General features: G+C 41.5%; 1 protein-coding gene across 4 annotated transcripts in view; it reads left to right on the top strand.

Annotated features, from left to right (window-relative positions):
- Nucleotides 1–20,452, top strand: part of STS (steroid sulfatase) — a 496,435-nt gene that overhangs the window by 141,117 nt on the left and 334,866 nt on the right. The window lies entirely within an intron of this gene.

Below are 20,452 nucleotides of genomic sequence, written 5' to 3'. Positions count from 1 at the left end.
ATACATGCTGAAGACTTACTAATATATGAATAGCTTTTTTCCATTGGTCCCAAGAAAATTCTCGAGCTAAATCTCTCTCCCATTTAATTATGTGTGTTTTTAATATGTGGGTAATTAGTTAGTAGTTTGTAAAAAAGGGAAATTCCTTTTATTGATTGGTTATTTTATTGGGTGAAGAATTGCCACAGAATTAAGGGGATTTCTATAGGATTATTGGGATTGAACTCTTTTAATCAGGTGTACTTTCCTAGTTTGCTTAAAGTGATATTTTTATACTGCAAAGGAAGATTTATATAAAGATGGTATACTTCCTTAACCCATTCATCAACATTTAGGCATATTCTGCAATAATTAATTGTTCCTGTTGGTATAGATAGTATGAATCTATTTTGGATGACTTTAGTTTTAGAAAGTTTATGCTTCCATGCTATTAGTGTAGCTCTGATACTGAGTAAATTGGGTATGTTAATCTTTGGGAGCATAGCGTGAACTATTGCCAGGGCATATAGGTTTTGTCTTTTTGTGGCTTCTTTTTCTATGATTAACCATAGTTTGTCTTCTGTGTTAGAGAGCCAAAATTTCATCTGATCTAATAAGGATGCATAATAATAATTCTTGATGCCAGGTAGATTCATTCCTCCTAAAGATTTTCTGGTGGTTAAAATGGAGAATGCCACCCTTGTTTTTTTTTCCATTCCATATGTAATTTTTTAGTTTTGTATTTAATTGTGTAAATATTTTAGGGAGGGTTTGCATTTTAAATGCGGCTATTTTCCCTACCCAGGAAAGTTGTGTTTATTGTATATTTTGTAGGTCTTTGCTGACTAGATTTAAAAGATGGGGGTAGTTAACTTTGTATGTTTTGGTTGGTGGGTAAGAGAGTTGTATCCACAAATAAGTTATTGAGGAGTTATCCCAATTAAAGCCATATTTCTCACATAGCGTATTAGTTAATGTCGTAGGAAGGTTCATAGGGAGAGCATAACACTTGTTTTGATTTATTTTGTAATATAACACTTCACCAAATTTTTCTATTAATTTTTGAGCTTTTGCCAGGGAGGAGTCAGGATTGGTTAATGTAAGTATGATATCATCTGCAAATAAACCTAATTTATGCTCATATCTTTCTATATATACAAAAAAAGTGCAGCGCTGGATAACTACAACACAGTAGACAATAAACTATACTGAAAAGTAAATCAAACCATGAAAAACTGACAAAACGTGCACATGATTTAACTACTAATTGACCTAATAAGGATTAATGGATATTATCCATAAGTGAAAAATAGCAAACACCAATTCAAATTTTATAAATAACGTGCTTAATTATATTATAGTGTCCATAGATGCATAAGTGAAAATCCTGCTGGGTAAATCCGTGACTTCCACCGCTGATAAAAACCGTCACCACAGAAAGATTAAAGGCTTACCAGACAGCCATTGAAAGACAGCATGAAATATCCTCCACTTTAGATGTTGTCCTCCCTGTGGATGGCTCCTACTTGAGAGCGCTGGAAAGGTAGTTTGCAGACTGATTCACAGTAATAGAGGGAGGGGGGAGGGGAAATCCCCTCTCAATGATGATGAATATCCAAAAAAAAGGAAGAGAAAACACTCCAATAGTGTAAAAAAGTTTCAGCTTCTTTTTATTTAAATTGCCATACAGGCATCCATAAAAGTTCCTTGCAAGGAGTTTAAAAATGGCTACGATGAATACAGAAAGTCCGCGCATGCGCAGTCCGTGCGTGCGTGTCTACCCTACGGCCGTTTCATCAGAAATGACATCAAAAATGACATCATCAGGGTGCCCCTGATGATGTCATTTCTGACGAAACGGCCGTAGGGTAGACACGCACGCACGGACTGCGCATGTGCGGACTTTCTGTATTCATCGGAGCCGTTTTTAAACTCCTTGCAAGGAACTTTTATGGATGCCTGTATGGCAATTTAAATAAAAAGAAGCTGAAACTTTTTTAAACTATTGGAGTGTTTTCTCTTCCTTTTTTTTGGATATTCATCATCGTTGAGAGGGGATTTCCCCTCCCCCCTCCCTCTATTACTGTGAATCAGTCTGCAAACTACCTTTCCAGCGCTCTCAAGTAGGAGCCATCCACAGGGAGGACAACATCCAAAGTGGAGGATATTTCATGCTGTCTTTCAATGGCTGTCTGGTAAGCCTTTAATCTTTCTGTGGTGACGGTTTTTATCAGCGGTGGAAGTCACGGATTTACCCAGCAGGATTTTCACTTATGCATCTATGGACACTATGATATAATTAAGCACGTTATTTATAAAATTTGAATTGGTGTTTGCTATTTTTCACTTATGGATAATATCCTTATTAAGTCAATTAGTAGTTAAATCATGTGCACGTTTTGTCAGTTTTTCATGGTTTGATTTACTTTTCAGTATAGTTTATTGTCTACTGTGTTGTAGTTATCCAGCGCTGCACTTTTTTTGTATATATATTTGGTTTGTGCCCCCTATCAGGGTTATAGTGTTCAGCTGCAGGACACTTCATTTTTACAGATTTTTGAACTCACGTTTTCCAGTCACATTTTTTTGTACACCTAGTGCAAATTTTTCTTTTAAATAATCATATCTTTCTATAGTTATGCTTTTGATGTTAGGGGTTAATCTTATATATTCCGCAAGTGGTTCTATTGCTAGTGAAAAAATTAATGGGGATAATGGACATTCTTGTCTGGTCCCGTTAGTAATGGAGAAATTTTTAGAGATTATACCTGATGTAAATACTTTAGGCGTGGGTTGTGTGTATAGTGCCGTAATTGCCGAGTGGATGAATCCTTGGAATCTGAATTTAGTTAGTTTTGGAAATGTATACTCAGTGCATTCTGTCGAACGCCTTTTCTGCATCTAATGCTATGCAATGAGGGTGTTTGATCGATATGAATTTGGTTAATTAAGTTTAGAATCCTTCTAGTGCCATCTGGTGCTCATCTCCCCTTAATAAAGCCTACTTGGTCAGGTCCTATTAGGTAAGGGGTTATGTTTACTAGTCTGTTGGCCAAGATTTTTGCATTTTTAGGTTGGAGTTTAATAGTGATATGGGTCTATAATTTAGAGGGGATGAGGGGTCTTTGTCTTGTTTCGGCAGTGTTGTTGTTATTGCTTCCAGTAGTTCTTTGGGAAAAAGTTTAGCGTTAGCTACAGTGGGGCAAAAAAGTATTTAGTCAGCCACCAATTGTGCAAGTTCTCCCACTTAATAAGATGAGAGGCCTGTAATTGTCATCATAGGTATACCTCAGCTATGAGAGAGAAAATGTGGAAACAAATCCAGACAATCACATTGTCTGATTTTTGAAAGAATTTATTTGCAAATTATGGTGGAAAATAAGTATTTGGTCACCTACAAACAAGCAAGATTTCTGGCTCTCACAAACCTGTATCTTCTTCTTTAAGAGGCTCCTCTGTCCTCCACTCATTACCTGTATTAATGGCACCTGTTTGAACTTGTTATCAGTATAAGACACCTGTCCACAACCTCAAACAGTCACACTCCAAACTACACTATGGTGAAGACCAAAGAGCTGCCGAAGGACACCAGAAACAAAATTGTAGACCTGCACCAGGCTGGGAAGACTGAATCTGCAATAGACAAGCAGCTTGGTGTGAAGAAATCGACTGTGAGAGCAATAATTAGAAAATGGAAGACATACAAGACCACTGATAATCTCCCTCGATTGGGGGCCCCACGCAAGATTTCACCCCGTGGGGTCAAAATTATCACAAGAACGGTGAGCAAAAATCCCAGAACCACACGGGGAACCTAGTGAATGACCTGCAGAGAGCTGGGACCAACGTAACAAATGTTACCATCAGTAACACACTACGCCGCCTGGGACTCAGATCCTGCAATGCCAGACGTGTCCCCCTGCTTAAGCCAGTACATGTCTGGGCTCGTCTGAGGTTTGCTAGAGAGCATTTGGATGATCCAGAAGAGGATTAGGAGAATGTAATATGGTCAGATGAAACCAAAGTAGAACTGTTTGGTAGAAATACAACTCGTCGTGTTTGGAGGAGAGGGAATGCTGAGTTGCAACCAAAGAACACCATATCTACTGTGAAGCATGGGGGTGGCAACATCATGCTTTGGAGTTGTTTCTCTGCAAAGGGAACAGGACGACTGATCTGTGTACATGAAAGAATGAATTGGGCCATGTATCCTGAGATTTTGAGTGCAAACCTCCTCCCATCAGTAAGGGCATTGAAGATGAGACGTGGCTGGATCTTTCAGCATGACAATGATCCCAAACACACTGCCAGGGCAATGAAGGAGTGGCTTCGTAAGAAGCATTTCAAGGTCCTGGAGTGGCCTAGCCAGACTCTCAACCCCATAGAAAACCTTTGGAGGGAGTTGAAAGTCCGTGTTGCCCAGCAACAGTCCCAAAACATAACTGCTCTAGAGGAGACCTGCATGGAGGAGGGGGCCAACATACCAGCAACAGTGTGTGACAACCTTGTGAAGACTTACAGAAAACGTTTGACCTCTGTCATTGCCAACAAAGGATATATAAGAAAGTATTGATATGAACTTTTGATATTGACCAAATACTTATTTTCCACCATAATTTGCAAATAAATTCTTTCAAAAATCAGACAATGTGATTGTCTGGATTTGTTTCCACATTTTGTCTCTCATAGTTGAGGTATACCTATGATGACAATTACAGGCCTCTCTCATCTTTTTAAGTGGGAGAACTTGCACAATTGGTGGCTGACTAAATACTTTTTTGCCCCACTGTATATGATTAAACATGTTAGTTAAGGGACTAGAATTTCTTTGAAGGCCATGTAATATTCCCCTGATAGGCCATCAGCTCCTGGCACTTTGTTTTTGGGTAGTTCTTTGATCACTTTAAGGGTTTCTTCATTTGATATTGGTTTATTGAGTTGCTCTAAATCATTAGGATCAATATTTGGTAGTTTTATGTTATCTAGAAATGTTATATTTTCTATGTAGAGTTAGGTATTACTTTCATTGTTTAGGTTGTAAAGTGATTCATAATATTGCGCAAAAGTATCTGCTATTTCTTGAGGATTGATTACTGCTTTACCAGAGGTATGATGGGATAATTTATGGATTTTATTTTTTATTTGGCGCTAGCAGAGTTCAGAAGCTAAAAGTTTTCCTACTTTGTTGTTCTGGGAGTAGTAATTTATTTTCATATTTTTTAAAATTTTATCTTGATCTGCTATCAGGATAGCTCTAAATTCAGATCTTAAGTGAGTAAGTCGGCGGTCTAGGTTGATGTCTTGAGGGGTTATTTTTTGTGTAGTTCTTCTAATTTGGCTATATCATTTAGGATATTATTTAACATATTAGTTTTCCTTTTTTTTCCCCTGGCTGCTACCTGTATAAGGAGGCCTCTAGCATAAGTTTTATGGGTACACCACAGAGTAGTGCTATTTATCGGTTCTTTATCATTTATTACAAAAAAATTATTCAAGGTTTTTTTCAGCATCAACAAGTGTTTGTTTATCCTGCAAAAGAACAAAGGTGTTGTTTCTCCAGGGGTAGTTATAAGAGCAAGGTAGACTTTGGTTGATTTCAATTGTGATTGGTGCATGATCGGACCATGTTATGTTGTTGATGCAGGCTTTTGTGATCTTTGGCAGGAGAAGTTTGTCGGCAATGAAATAATCTAGAATATGATTTATGCACATGTGAGAAGAATGTATAGTCCTTTTCCGTTGTGTGCAAACATCTCCAGGTCTCGTACATGTCTTCTGAGGAAATGATGGAAGATAGACCTCTTCTAGTAACGATTCCTTTCTTGGAAATGTCCATAGCAGGGTCCATTGAAGCCACCAAAATTATGTATCTGCCTTGGGTGTCGGTTTTTAGGTTAATAAGCATGAAGGAGACAGTGTCTTTAAATGCCGTAATCACTCCTTCTTTTTTTTTTTTTGCAGCTGGATGAGAAAATTTGAGGGAATGTGTGATGACGAGCAAGATGGGTAGAGATCAGTATTTCCAGAAATACTGGAAACGTTTTTTATGTACCAACATCCCTAAAAGTAGCAAAACAAAAATGTATGTAGGAAATGGGATTTTAAAGGTACACCCAATATAAGAAAGAGCACTGTCAGTTAAAAATGTATACCAATATTTATTATTACAGTTTTACACAAAGAAACAATAAAATGTGAAAACAGTTTTACATTCATAGTCAAAGGTAAACATCCTCAACCTAATATTGACAAATGAAGAGAGAGAACTGTAATCACAAAGAATTCTAATCATAACCACGTCCACAAATTTCAACATGTTTCGCCAGGAAGGCTTCATCAGGAAAATGGACGAAGATTTTTGATTATTCCACAACAGTACACATGATAAGAACAACCTTGGATGTATAAAGAAGAAAACAAAAAATAAAAATAAAGATAAATAAATAGAAATGATACATGAAATATTTATGTTTATACAACTTGATAGCTCTTTAGCTTGTATAATCATGACTCCACCAAAACTCCCCCCAGAAAATTCAACACCAACCCCCACCCGATCCCACCCCAGGCTTACACCCTCCCCCTCCATATACTCCCAACCGACACAACCCCTACGTCAACTCCATACCTCTAAAGAGAGTTCCGGGGAAGTCGCAGGACCCGAAGCGTCAAGTGAGAGGAAGGAGTCAGGAGGGATACCCCCAGAGTTCACTCCCCTCTGTAGTCCAGAAAAATGCCTGATCACCCGTAGGGAGGGATGTATATTATTATGAATGAAGACCATCCAAGACAGAAGAGATGATCACAGTATCTGTAACGTATATCATAGATAATAAAAATACACATGTTGCGGGTGGGGGGAGAGAAAAAGTCCACAGCAGTATCTAGTCAGTGGACCATACTCACCCCGTGATATAAGGAGATATTTATATTGGGAGCTCCTGAGGACTAGTGGCACAATACCAATTATGAAAATGCATCTATGCGAGAATCAAGAGAGGGGACATGACTACTTCATGGTTTCTGAAATGATATATAAATATGCATGTACCTGTATCAGAATCTTGTATCGAAAGAAACATATATATGTGTATACTGCGTCTCTAAATTCAAGAGCACATGCTCACCTTGAAGGTGTTCACAACGCTGTGTAGAAAACTACATCAAGTTAACCACTTGAGCCCCGGACCATTATGCTGCCTAAGGACCAGAGGTCTTTTTCCAATTTGGCACTGCATCACTTTAACTTTTAATTGCGCGGTCATGCAATGCTGTACCCAAACGAAATTTGCGTCCTTTTCTTCCCACAAATAGAGCTCTCTTTTGATGGCATTTGATCACCTCTGCCGTTTTTATTTTTTGCGCTATAAACGGAAAAAGACCGAAAATTTTGAAAAAAAATGATATTTTCTACTTTTTGTTATAAAAAAAATCCAATAAACTCAATTTTAGTCATACATTTAGGCCAAAATTTATTCGGCCACATGTCTTTGGTAAAAAAAAAGTTAATAAGCGTATATTCATTGGTTTGCGCAAAAGTTATAGCGTCTACAAACTAGGGTACATTTTCTGGAATTTACACAGCTTTTAGTTTATGACTGCCTATGTCATTTCATGAGGTGCTAAAATGGCAGGGCAGTACAAAACCCCCCCAAATGACCCCATTTTGGAAAGTAGACACCCCAAGGAAATTGCTGAGAGGCATGTTGAACCCATTGAATATTTATTTTTTTTGTCCCAAGTGATTGAATAATGACAAAAAAAAAAAAAAAAAAAATATTTACAAAAAGTTGTCACTAAATGATATATTGCTCACACAGGCCATGGGCCTATGTGGAATTGCACCCCAAAATACATTCAGCTGCTTCTCCTGAGTATGGGGATACCACATGTGTGGGACTTTTTGGGAGCCTAGCCGCGTACGGGGCCCCGAAAACCAATCACCGCCTTCAGGATTTCTAAGGGCATAAATTTTTGATTTCATTCCTCACTACCTATCACAGTTTTGAAGGCCATAAAATGCCCAGATGGCACAAACCCCCCCCAAATGACCCCATTTTGGAAAGTAGACACCCCAAGCTATTTGCTGAGAGGCATGTTGAGTCCATGGAATACTTTCTTTTTTGACACAAGTTGCGGGAAAGTGACAATTTTTTTTTTTTTTGCACAAAGTTGTCACTAAATGATATATTTCTCACACAGGACATGGGCATATGTGGAATTGCACCCCAAAATACATTTAGCTGCTTCTCCTGAGTATGGGGATACCACATGTGTGGGACTTTTTGGGAGCCTAGCCGCATACGGGGCCCCGAAAACCAAGCACCGCCTTCAGGATTTCTAAGGGCGTAATGTTGTGATTTACTCCTCACTACCTATCACAGTTTTGAAGGCCATAAAATGCCAAGATGGCACAAAACCCCCCCAAATGACCCCATTTTGGAAAGTAGACACCCAAAACTATTTGCTGAGAGGCATGTTGAGTCCATGGAATATTTTATATTTTGACACAAGTTGCGGGAAAGTAACACTTTTTTTTTTTTTTTTTTTTTTTTGCACAAAGTTGTCACTAAATGATATATTGCTCAAACATGCCATGGGCATATGTGGAATTACACCCCAAAATACATTCTGCTGCTTCTCCTGAGTATGGGGATACCACATGTTTAGGACTTTTTGGGAGCCTAGCCGCGTACGGGGCCCCGAAAACCAAGCACCGCCTTCAGGATTTCTAAGGGCATAAATTTTTGATTTCACTCCTCACTTCCTATCACAGTTTTGAAGGCCATAAAATGCCAAGATGGCACAAAACCCCCCAAATGACCCCATTTTGGAAAGTAGACACCCCAAGGTAATTGCTGAGAGGCATGTTGAGTCCATGGAATATTTTATTTTTTGACACAAGTTGCGGGAAAGTGACAATTTTTTTTTTTTTTGCACAAAGTTGTCACTAAATGATATATTTCTCACACAGGCCATGGGCATATGTGGAATTGCACCCCAAAATACATTTAGCTGCTTCTCCTGAGTATGGGGATACCACATGTGTGGGACTTTTTGGGAGCCTAGCCGCATACGGGGCCCCGAAAACCAAGCACCGCCTTCAGGATTTCTAAGGGCGTAATGTTGTGATTTGACTCCTCACTACCTATCACAGTTTTGAAGGCCATAAAATGCCAAGATGGCACAAAACCCCCACAAATGACCCCATTTTGGAAAGTAGACACCCCAAACTATTTGCTGAGAGGCATGTTGAGTCCATGGAATATTTTATATTTTGACACAAGTTGCGGGAAAGTAACACTTTTTTTTTTTTTTTTTTTGCACAAAGTTGTCACTAAATGATATATTGCTCAAACATGCCATGGGCATATGTGGAATTACACCCCAAAATACATTCTGCTGCTTCTCCTGAGTATGGGGATACCACATGTTTAGGACTTTTTGGGAGCCTAGCCGCGTACGGGGCCCCGAAAGCCAAGCACCGCCTTCAGGATTTCTAAGGGCATAAATTTTTGATTTCACTCCTCACTTCCTATAACAGTTTTGAAGGCCATAAAATGCCAAGATGGCACAAAACCCCCCCAAATGACCCCATTTTGGAAAGTAGACACCCCAAGCTATTTGCTGAGAGGCATGGTGAGTATTTTGCAGCTCTCATTTGTTTTTGAAAATGAAGAAAGACAAAAAAAATGTATTTTTTTTTTCTTTTTTCAATTTTCGAAAGTTTGTGACAAAAAGTGAGGTCTGCAAAATACTCACTATACCTCTCAGCAAATAGCTTGGGGTGTCTATTTTCCAAAATGGGGTCATTTGGGGGGGGTTGTGCTATCTGGGCATTCCATGGCCTCCGAAACTGTGCTAGGCAGTGAAGAGTGAAATCAAAAATTTACGCCCTTAGAAAGCCTGAAGGCGGGGCTTGTTTTTCGGGGTCCCGTGCGCGGCTAGGCTCCCAAAAAGTCCCACACATGTGGTATCCCCATACTCAGGAGAAGCAACAGAATGTATTTTGGGGTGTAATTTCACATATTCCCATGGCATGTTTGAGCAATATATCATTTAGTGACATCTTTGTGCAAAAAAAAAAAAAAAAAAAAAAAAAAGATTTGTCTCTTTCCCGCAGCTTGTGTCACAATATAAAATATTCCATGGACTCGACATGCCTCTCAGCAAATAGCTTGGGGTGTCTACTTTCCAAAATGGGGTCATTTGGGGGGGGTTTGAACTGTCCTGGCATTTTATGCACAACATTTAGAAGCTTATGTCACACATCACCCACTCTTCTAACCACTTGAAGACAAAGCCCTTTCTGACACTTTTTGATTACATGAAACAATAATTTTTTTTTGCAAGAAAATTACTTTGAACCCCCAAACATTATATATATTTTTTAAAGCAAATGCCCTACAGATTAAAATGGTGGGTGTTTCATATTTTTTTTTCACACAGTATTTGCGCAGCGATTTTTCAAACGCATTTTTTGGGGAAAAAACACACTTTTTTAAATTTTAATGCACTAAAACACACTATATTGCCCAAATGTTTGATGAAATAAAAAAGATGATCTTAGGCCGAGTACATGGATACCAAACATGACATGCTTTAAAATTGCGCACAAACGCGCAGCGGCGACAAAATAAATACATTTTTAAAAGCCTTTAAAAGCCTTTACAGGTTACCACTTTAGATTTACAGAGGAGGTCTACTGCTAAAATTACTGCCCTCGTTCTGTCCTTCGCGGTGATACCTCACATGCATGGTGCAATTGCTGTTTACATTTGACGCCAGACCGACGCTTGCGTTCGCCTTTGCGCGAGAGCAGGGGGGGACAGGGGTGCTTTTTTTTTTTTTTTTTTTTTTTTTCTTTATTATTTTTTTGCTTTTTTATCTTATTTTTAAACTGTTCCTTTCATTTTTATTTTTTTTTAATTAATTTTATTGTTATCTCAGGGAATGTAAATATCCCCTATGATAGCAATAGGTAGTGACAGGTACTCTTTTTTTAAAAAATTGGGCTCTATTAGACCCTAGATCTCTCCTCTGCCCTCAAAGCATCTGATCACACCAAGATCGGTGTGATAAAATGCTTTCCCAATTTCCCAATGGCGCTGTTTACATTCGGCGAAATCTAAGTCATGAAATGCTCGTAGCTTCCGGTTTCTTAGGCCATAGAGATGTTTGGAGCCATTCTGGTCTCTGATCAGCTCTATGGTCAGCTGGCTGAATGACCGGCTGCATTTTCAGGTTCCCTGTTGGGACAGGAAAGCCAGAGAAAAACATGGAAGACGGTGGGGGAGGGGGGGTCATTCCCTCCCACTGCTTGCAAAAGCAGTCTAGAGGCTAATTAGCCGCTAGGATTGCTTTTACATGAAAGCCGACCGCTGGCTGAAAAGAATGATACCAAGATGATACCTAAACCTGCAGGCATCATTCTGGTATAACCACTCAAAGTCCAGCAACATACCAGTACGTTGCTGGTCCTTGTTAGGCATATATTGTAAACTTTTTTTTCATGCAGCCTGTGGGCTGAACGAAAAAAAGATATTGATCGGTGGGTATGCCCACCATTAGAATACCTCCCTTCATCCACCCACTTCTAATGATGGGCATACATGCACCATTTATATATGCCGAAGCATGGGGGCATCCTCCCGCAAAAGGCAGGAGCAAATTGCTCCTCCACCCACTGCTGCCCCCACGCTTCGGCATATATGCTGAAGTATGTAACTGTGGTGGTGAAATCACCTCCGACAGCGCTGGAGTCACGGCTTTATATATCGTGGGAGCAAACGCTGTTGCTGTTAAGATAAATAAATCCGCGCTGCAACTGAATGGCGTACCTGCTAAGCAAATGATGGTTAACAATAAAACAAAGTAACATTACAGTATAACAGTAAGACTTACCATACATGCAAAGCAAATACAAAAAAAAAACATAGTAAAAAATAAAACATTTAACGCAACCTGTGCCTAAAATATATATATATGCCGAAGCATGGGGGCATCCTCCCACAAAAGGCAGGAGCAAATTGCTCCTCCACCCACTGCTGCCCCCACGCTTCGGCATATATGCTGAAGTATGTAACTGTGGTGGTGAAATCACCTCCGACAGCGCTGGAGTCACGGCTTTAGATATCGTGGGAGCAAACGCTGTTGCTGTCAAGATAAATAAATCCGCGCTGCAACTGAATGGTGTACCTGAAAACAATAAAATGGTTACCAACAAAACAAAGTAAACGATAAAGTATGAAAAATCTGAAAAGGAAACATGGTAAAACATAATAACAATAAAACATTGCAGAATAGAATAGAGTAAAAAAGAGAAGAACAATAGAGAGAGAATAGAGAGAGAGAGAACAATAAAACAACAACTATTTTTGGTTTTTTTATTTTATATTTTTTTTTGTTTTTATTTTTTTTTATTTTTTTTTTATTTTTTTTTTACACTTTTTTTTAGTAACTTTTAACTTTTGTAACTCGTTCCAGGTTTGGGTCTCTCAAAATGCAATGGCATCTTGGGAGACCCTGTGTTAGTGTGCCTAGTCTGTGCAGTGCTGAACCCTACGCTAATACTCAACTAATGTATGGTAGCGTTCAAAGCATTCACCCATGCAAAGACCAGGATTGCCAGGACAGGAGGGACAATAAGACCGGGTGTCACGCCTAAATCCGCGCTTGCTACAGACACGACATCTTTTTTGGGGGGCTCGTTGGGTAGGGGTACTCGGGATGGCATAAAGAAAATGCCGCTCATGCAGCCGGCTTACTGCATTTGGTTGGGGAAGGTGAGGTAGAGCACCGTCTGGAAACAGAAGGGCTCTGACGATCTCTTCCTGGAATTTAAGGAAGGATCCAGTCTGTCCTGAAGCTCTGTATAGCACATGAGCATTCAGCAAAGCCAATTGAAATAAGTATACAGACACTTTTTTGTACCAGCGTCTGGCCTTACGGGCAACTAAGTACGGCGCCAACAACTGGTCGTTGAGGTCCACCCCTCCCATATTAAGGTTGTATTCGTGGACACAGAGGGGTTTCTCCACAACACCAGTCGCCGTAGAAATTTGGGTCGTCGTGTCTGCATGAAGGGAGGTGAGAACGAAAACATTCTTCTTATCCCTCCACTTCATAGCGAGCAAATTATTATACTTCAAGCAGGCTCTCTCCCCCAGCCTAAGACGGGAATCTACAAGCCGCTGGGGAAAGCCCCGGCGATTAGGTCGCACGGTGCCACATGCTCCAATCTGCTGATCAAACAAGTGACTAAAAAGTGGCACGCTCGTATAATAATTGTCCACGTACAAGTGGTACCCCTTTCCGAATAAGGGTGACACCAAGTCCCACACTATCTTGCCAGCGCTTCCTATGTAGTCAGGGCAGTTTGTCGGCTCTACGTGACTATCTTTGCCCTCGTAAACCATAAATCTACATGTATAGCCTGTGGCCCTGTCACAGAGCTTATACATCTTGACCCCGTATCTGGCACGCTTGCTGGGAAGGTACTGTTTGAATGACAAGCGGCCAGAAAACTTAATCAGGGACTCATCAACGCAGACAACTTGATGGGGGGTAAACAAGTCTGCAAAACGTTGGTTGAAGTGGTTTACGAGGGGCCGAATTTTGTAGAGCCGATCGTATGCAGGGTCTCCACGAGGACGACAGAGTTCATTGTCGTTGAAGTGCATGAACCGCAAAATCTGCTCGTATCGTGCCCTGGCCATGGAAGCAGAGAACAAGGGTGAATGGTAAATTGGGTCAGTGGACCAATATGACCGCAACTTACTCTTTTTATTCAACCCCATGAGGAGGGAAAGGCCCAGAAAGGTCTTAAATTCGGAGACCGTAATTGGTCTCCAATCTCTGGCAAGGGAGGACTGGGGATTAGCGGCGATGTGTTGACCAGCGTATAAATTGCTTTGGTCCACAATAGATCTATAGAGATCTTCGGTGAAAAACAGTGAATAAAAATCCAGTGGCGTAAAGTCAACTGTTTCCACCTGAATTCCGGGTTGGCCAGTGAAAGGGGGAAGTACGGGTGCTGCAGAAGTGGAAGGTTCCCAATTCGGATTGGCCAATGCAGCAGGAAGGGCACTATGGGCACGACGGGCCTGTCTTTGTCTTCTTGGTGGCAGCGGGACACTACTAGTGCTTGCCACCTCGCCAGCTTGAACTGCACTTATGGGACTCGCCACGTCACCACGTGATACTGCAGTGCTGGATGTACGACCAGGGTGTACTAGGCCGCTGGTGCTTGCCAGTTCACCAGAAGGAATAGCGGCGCTAGTACTTCTCTGTTCCATACGAGAGCCCTGCGGTTCTTGCACTTCAAGGACAGAAGAAGAAGAATGGGGTCTGGTACGCCTGACTCTAGCAGGGACCACAACTCTGTCGTCAGAGCTATCTGTCATGGAGCCGCTGTCCTCTACAGGTTCGTATTCTGAGCCTGAACTTGACAGATGAGTGACTTCCTCTTCACTATCTGTCATACTCAGAAACGTGTAGGCCTCTTCACTAGTGTACCTTCGATTTGCCATTTTGGCCTCTAAATTTAGGGGTACACTAGTGAGACTCACAGGCAAAAAAGCTCCTGACTGTTGGCGACTGTATAAAAACGCTACCAAAAAACTGTTAGCGATCGCAGGGATCAGGCCTGACTCTGCGAACGCTGCAGTTATGTGTGCTTAGTGTTTTGTAAGTGTCAGTTATCGATCGATACTGCACTTGGGTGGGCTGGGCAGGGCTGGGCCGAGGAGCAAAACGCAGGTGCTAGCAGGTATCTGGGCTGATCCCGCTAACACTGCGTTTCAGGGAACCCTAAACTGCTGGGGAGTATAGATCTGATCGGATCAGATATCGATCCGTTCAGATACTATAGCACTAAGGGAGGTGTATGCTGCGTGCGTGGGTTTTAGCGGTACTGGCGCTAACCTGACGCTGCCTGGGGCGACGCAGACCTTATCTGATCCTAAAAACTTAACTTCTATCACCGCCGGGCAATTAGGGGGTTAAACCTTTATAGGGTAATAAACGGCGGGTGCCCTAAAACTATAATAAACTATAATAAACTGTAATAAACTGTAATAAACTACAAAAAACAAACTAGCTAACCAGCGTCACCCGTAACAGTTATACGGTGATCGCTGGTGAAAGGGTTAACTAGGGGGCAATCAGGGGGTTAAGACCTTTAGCAGGTAGTATATGGGGGTCCCTGTCGCTATAAAACACTGACAGCGAACCTATATACTTACCTCCCTAACTAGCGTCACCTGTGTCACTAATACAGCGATCAGAAAAACGATCGCTTAGCGACACTGGTGACGGGGGGTAATCAAGGGGTTAACTTTTATTAGGGGGGGTTAGGGGGGTACCCTGGACCTAAGGGGGGTACCCTAGACCTAAAGGGGGCTAACCTAACTGCCCTAACACTTGTAACTGACACAAACTGACACCAATGCAAAAAAAAAAAAAAAATGCTATTGGTGTCAGAGTGACAGGGGGTACAGGGGGGTGATCGGGGTGTGATCGGGGGGTGATGGGGGGTGACAAGTGTGCCTGGCGTGTTCTACTGAATGTGTAGTGTTGTGCAGACTTACTTGGATGTCTTCTCTCCTCAGCGTCGGATCAAAAAGACCGACTCGAGGCGAGATTACATCACTTCCTTTCCCTCTGTTTACATTACAGAGGGAAAGGAAGCATTTTCATTCGCCGGGAGCGATCGGGAGGGGGTGGCCAACAATGGATGGCCGCCCCCTCACCTCTCATCGCCCGGGAACAAATGGCGACCGCCTCGGGCACCGGGGGGGGGACCGATCGGACCCCCCACCCGCGGAAGGCAAATCACGTACATGTACGTGATTTTGCCTGTCCGTGCCACCTTGCCGACGTACATCGGCGTGAGGCGGTCGTCAAGTGGTTAAGAAAGAAATAAGGCACCCAAAGCAGTGCTTAGTTCTTAGTTGAATATATTGCAAAGTGCTAGACCAACTAACAGTCATTGTGGTTTTACCTGGTGCCAGCGTCCATATTCAGCATGAGCTCCCAAGCTGCTAACACAAGCATCAGAATGTGTGGGGTTTAAATATCCCTCCCCATGGCGCCAAAATGCTGTGTATGTCATCACGCTGCACCGGCGCCAAGCGGACGCAAGAGGGAGGTCCCAGGTCCATGGACTGATTACCTGGAACTGGATACAGAAACCCCGAAGTAAAAGGTACTTCCGGTTGCCAAAGACAGCACTGTGACTCACATTGGAGACAGTGCTGAGCCAAGGGGATGGAAAGGCTTGGACAGATGGTATATAGTGGCTATTGGATACGGTTAAACCGGGATGCCATGGATCAAATGGAAGCCTCAAGGCGGGCGTGGACCGGGGTGGCACCCCCCCCAGAAAGGAGAAACCCAAGGGGGATGTAAACCCACCCTAGTCCACACCCTTGGGCATCGATACGGGGATCAAAAGGCACTGGACTGGGGAGGTAAAAACAAGGGAACAAAGAAGCCCCGAGGAGGGGTAAAAAAAAAAAAAAAGGGGGGAAAACCACAAAGTTTAGATGTGGTCATGATTATACATCACAATAATTAATTTACAATAATGCATCCAAAATTTATATCTACATATAGGAAATTATGCCGATGTACACACCATTATAGCTAACTCAATGTGTATTGCTTTACCTATTCCGAAAGATATATTTTGAATAATAAAGGAATGTGTGATGGCTAAATTTGGGTGCTTTGTCCAATGCAAAATGGGACTCCTGGATGCAGATGATGTCACATTCATATTTTTGGACATCCATCCATAAAGCTCTTCTTTTGTAAGGACTGTTTAGTCCCCTTTACATTTAGTGAAAAAAGTTTAAGATTCATTGTAAGTTTGTGTACATTTGCTGAAGAGTGTCATTAGCTTTATATATAGATGAGTTTTGAGAGAGTTGGACTTGATGTAGTTATGATTTTCTTCCAGTAGGTGGAGGTGTTGGACCATATACAGTGGGGAGAACAAGTAGAGTGGGGACGGAAAGTATTCAGACCCCCTTAAATTTTTCACTTTGTTATATTGCAGCCATTTGCTAAAATCACTTAAGTTCTTTTTTTTTCTCATTAATGTACACACAGCACCCCATATTGACAGAAAAAAACAGAATTGTTGACATTTTTGCAGATTTATTAAAAAAGACAAACTGAAATATCACATGGTTCTAAGTATTCAGACCCTTTGCTCAGTATTTAGTAGAAGCACCCTTTTGATCTAATACAGCCATGAGTCTTTTTGGGAAAGATGCAACAAGTTTTTCTCACCTGGATTTAGGGATCCTCTGCCATTCCTCCTTGCAGATCCTCTCCAGTTCTGTCGGGTTGGATGGTAAACATTGGTGGACAGCCATTTTTAGGTCTCTCCAGAGATGCTCAATTGGGTTTAAGTCAGGGCTCTGGCTGGGCCATTCAAGAACAGTCACGGAGTTGTTGTGAAGCCACTCCTTTGTTATTTTAGATGTGTGCTTGGGGTCATTGTCTTGTTGGAAGGTAAACCTTCGGCCCAGTCTGAGGTCCTGAGCACTCTGGAGAAGGTTTTCGTCCAGGATATCCCTGTACTTGGCTGCATTCATCTTTCCCTTTGATTGCAACCAGTCGTCCTGTCCCTGCAGCTGAAAAACACCCCATAGCATGATGCTGCCACCACCATGCTTCACTGTTGGGACTGTATTGGACAGGTGATGAGCAGTGCCTGGTTTTCTCCACACACATCGCTTAGAATTAAGGCCAAAAAGTTATATCTTGGTCTCATCAGACCAGAGAATCTTATTTCTCACCATCTTTGAGTCCTTCAGGTGTTTTTTAGCAAACTTCATGCAGGCTTTCATGTGTCTTGCACCGAGGAGAGACTTCCATCGGGCCACTCTGCCATAAAGCCCCGACTGGTGGAGGGCTGCAGTGATGGTTGACTTTCTACAACTTTCTCCCATCTCCCGACTGCATCTCTGGAGCTCAGCCACAGTGATCTTTGGGTTCTTCTTTACCCCTCTCACCAAGGCTCTTCTCCCCCGATAGCTCAGTTTGGCCAGACAGCCAGCTCTAGGAAGGGTTCTGGTCATCCCAAACGTCTTCCATTTAAGGATTATGGAGGCCACTATGCTCTTAGGCTGGATTCACACCTATGCATTTTTAGTGCTTTTTGCATTTTGCAGATTTGCACTACAGTCCATTTAACATGGTTTCCTATGGAACACGTTCTGTAGTGCAAATCTGCAAAATGCAAAAAGCACTAAAAATGCATAGGTGTGAATCCAGCCTTAGGAACCTTAAGTGCAGCAGAAATTTTTTGTAACCTTGGCCAGATCTGTGCCTTGCCACAATTTTGTCTCTGAGCTCTTCAGGCAGTTCCTTTGACCTCATGATTCTCATTTGCTCTGACATGCATGGTGAGCTGTAAGGTCTTATATAGACAGGTGTGTGGCTTTCCTAATCAAGTCCAATCAGTATAATCAAACACAGCTGGACTCAAATGAAGGTGTAGAACCATCTCAAAGGATGATCCAGAAGAAATGGACAGCACCTGAGTTAAATATGAGTGTCACAGCAAAGGGTCTGAATACTTAGGACCATGTGATATTTCAGTTTTTCTTTCTTAATAAATCTGCAAAAATGTCAACAATTCTATGTTTTTCTGGCAATATGGAGTGCTGTGTGTACATTAATGAGGAGAAAAATGAACTTAAATGATTTTAGCAAATGGCTGCAATATAACAAAGAGTGAAAAATTTAAGGGGGTCTGAATACTTTCTGTCCCCACTGTATTTGATATACTGCTGATTTTGCTGGTTTTCCTACTTACAAAGCATGTAGGTCTGTAATTTTTCTTTTTTTTTTTATCATAGGTACTCTTCAACTGTGAGAGACGGAATCTAAAACAAAAAAAACAGAAAATCAAATTGTATGATTTTTAAAAAATGTAAATGCATTTTATTGCATAACATAAGTATTTGATCACCTACCAACTAGTAAGAATTCCGGCTCTCACAGACCTGTTATTTTTTCTTTAAGAAGCCCCCCCTGTTCTCCACTCATTACACAAGGCTGGGATGGCCTACAGGACAATAGGCAAGCAGCATGGTGAGTAGGCAGCAACTGTTGGTGCAATTATTAGAAAATGGAAGAAGTTCAAGATGACAGTAAATCTCCCTCGGTCTGGGGCTCCATGCAAGATCTCACCTAGTGGGGCATCAATGATCATGAGGAAGGTGAGGGATCAGCCCAGAACTACACGGCAGGACCTGGTCAATGACCTTGGTAATTTTTCTGGAATGTGAGACGGTTTAGGTAATCTGTTTGCTCTGTCGATTCCCAATACCTGATGTGGGATTGATGGAATTAGCTTTGTTATCATATCTTTTTTTCAATTCCGGCGGTTTAACATTTTCGGGTATACCTCTGAACTTCATGTTGTTGCATCTGGCGCGATCCTCTAAATTTGCCATATTCATTCTGAGTTGTTTAACCTTATCTTCCAACTCAAAGTGAGAATCAACCATTTCATTGTGAGCAGATGTAAATTCACACATTTTAGTTTCTACATAGTCCACTCTTTCCCCTATTACATCAATTTCCATTTTAGATTTCTACATGAAATTTACCATATCATGTTGTAATGCACCTCTTAGGGAAATTATCATATCTTTTATTGTAGAATCCAGTATGGGTTGCCCTGCTGTGGGAATGGCATTCAACCTTTCATCATATGGATTGTTATCTGATACAGTACATAGTTAATATCTTGTAGGGGTTTATTACCTTCAGCAGAAGAAATCCTTCTCTTCTGTCTGAGAGGGCTTGTGATTTCGGCTTGTGATTGCAGGTTGTTGTGACACTGCAGCCCACTGTGTGTATTCTCTTCCTCTCCTGAGTCTGCAGCATTATGTCCTGTACTGTAGTGAGGGAAGGAGAAGCCAGCGCCATCTTTGTTCCTCTGTATCCCGGCCGGTCTGAGGAATTCACTTAATTTGCGGGGCCCCTCTCGTTTTTTTTATTTCGCCAACATACTCCGTTTTATTCCCGCTGCTTTCTGGAGTCGGGTTATGTCTCCAGGGCTTCTGTGTCACTTTATTAGTCACTCGGGGCTGTCCGTGATTACGGAGCTCCCTCAGTGTGCCCATCTTGTTCTGCGGCTCGCCATGCCCCTGAAATTGTATTTTAATATCGCTAGATCTATCAAAAACTCTAAGTTTTACAGTTATATTAACTTATGTCAAAGTTGGGTAAAATTATGTTGTCAACTGTAAATACTACTTAATGGCATTAAAGTGATTTCAAATGCTAGTGCAGATTAGAAAATGAAAGTTCACAGATTGCTGCTGGCAGATTTGTTTTTTTATTCTCGCAACTATATATGTGGACTGGTATGACATCTAACTTCTTTGAAAATTGTGGAGTGCAGCTCCATTTCTCCCCAAAGGATAAAGCATTTGTCAAATTCTAT

The sequence above is a fragment of the Aquarana catesbeiana genome, linkage group LG02 (genome assembly GCF_042186555.1).
Source record: "Aquarana catesbeiana isolate 2022-GZ linkage group LG02, ASM4218655v1, whole genome shotgun sequence".
NCBI lineage: Eukaryota > Metazoa > Chordata > Amphibia > Anura > Ranidae > Aquarana > Aquarana catesbeiana.
This window is presented reverse-complemented; position numbering and strand designations above follow the sequence as displayed.